This window comes from Lupinus angustifolius, chromosome LG17 (genome assembly GCF_001865875.1).
Source record: "Lupinus angustifolius cultivar Tanjil chromosome LG17, LupAngTanjil_v1.0, whole genome shotgun sequence".
Taxonomy (NCBI): Eukaryota; Viridiplantae; Streptophyta; class Magnoliopsida; order Fabales; family Fabaceae; genus Lupinus; species Lupinus angustifolius.
In genome coordinates, this window is record NC_032025.1 from 7,601,467 (window position 1) to 7,603,332 (window position 1,866).

Genomic DNA, 1,866 nt, shown 5'->3' on the forward strand with positions numbered 1-1,866 from the left:
TGTGAAATGTATGGCTAACCCAATAATGTATGGCTAATCCACTATATGTTTTATGTCAAGCAATACGTGGAGTAAATCCCGATATAGCAGTAAAAGCAAGACGTGTAGGCGGATCGACTAATCAAGTTCCCATTGAAATAAGATCCACACAAGGAAAAGCACTTGCCATTAGTTGGTTATTTGGGGAATCCCAAAAACGTTCGGTTCGAAATATGGCTTTGAAATTAAGTTCCAAATTAGTGGATGCTGCCAAAGGGAGTGGTGATGTGATAAGTGCTAAACACACTTGAATTTCATACACTTTTATGGCACTTATCTTAAGCATAATTGGAAAAACCCAACTTAAAACAATACTTTTTGTATAAAATACCAAAATCTTGTATATTTGTATATGTATCTTTGTTTTATGTATTTTGTAGGATTTAAAATAAAGAAAAGAAGAAAAAAGACTCATGGTCAACAAAGCAAAAAAGCCAATAAAATCAAGGTGCTCAACCAGGCAGCTAAGCATGGAACAAGCCCCGCTGAGCTGATCTGGAGACCAGCCTGACTTGGACCAAACTACTCAACCATGCAACTGAGCACGGTCAAAAATACAGCTTGACACGGTCAGACACGAGGTTGACACAAGCCCAAGCTGCTGAACAAGCAGCTCAGCGGTCAAACCAAGCAGCTCAGCAGAGAACCAAACTCCTGACCAGATCAGCAAGCACTAGGCCACGTCCTAGTCAACACAGTCAGAAGCTGCTGAACAAGCAGCTTAGCGGTGAAGCAGGTGCGTTGGGCGGTGTGCATCAGACTTGACTTAACCATCAAGCAAACCATGACCTCACCTCAAGTAGCCCACCATAGGTTTTTCAGAAGTAGCTCACAATAGCTGGTTCGATAGCCCACAACTAGCTTTGATGAGTCAAACACAAGGAGGTGACTACGCTACTTGATCAAGGAACCAAACCCATGCTGAAGGGTTTGGCCAGCTGCTTAGCAGTCCAGCCAAGTAGCTCAGTGGTCCAGCATTAAGGCCAATAAATAGAGACCATTTCATTCGAGAAATACATACCAAAATTGATCAAAAACACTTGAAAGAAAGAAATCTCTCACTAGAAACCTCTCTCTGAAGTTCTTTCTTCATTTCTTAGTTTAGAGCTTTTAATTTCAAGTAAGTTTTGTAGTTTTTAGATTAGAATTCAAGAGGAGAAAAGGAGAAGGAAAATGAGATGCAAAAATCAATTTTGTACTCTCATTTGGAACTCAAAATCATCCAACCCTTTGATGGATGACTAATGCTCCTAAACATTTTCTTTTGAATAAAGGTTATGTAATTTCTACTTCTTCTTAATTTACAAAAGTTTGAATTTTAACCATTCAAGTTGGTGCTTTGGTTAATTTAATTTGTTTGAGAAGTACTTAATGCTCTTTTTAGATTGAACAACTATAAAATGATTTCAAGTCAATAAAATTACTTGTCTCAAACACTTAACAAATAAACTAAGAAGTAGTTGTACTACTTAGTTTATTTGCCAAGTTAAGCATGCTTTTCTTAAGATCTTACATTCATTACTAAAGCATACTTTTCTTAAGATCTTATATTCATTACTACATCAATATTAGAGTCGCCAATGAGTAGGGTGTGACAACCTAGTCTCTTTATGGATGTAATATTGTTTAGTAATAAATATAAGTGATTATCATTCTACCATTTTAGGACATACACTAAAAGTAGGATTTTAGAACTTGGTGTTTAGAGTTAATCAAAATAAACATAAGAACTTGTCTAAGTAGTTCAAACTCAAAAGAAGTTGATAAATATCTTTTCCTTATTCGAATTGATCTTGTCTCCTCAAGAATTTGTGAATACTTAGTTTA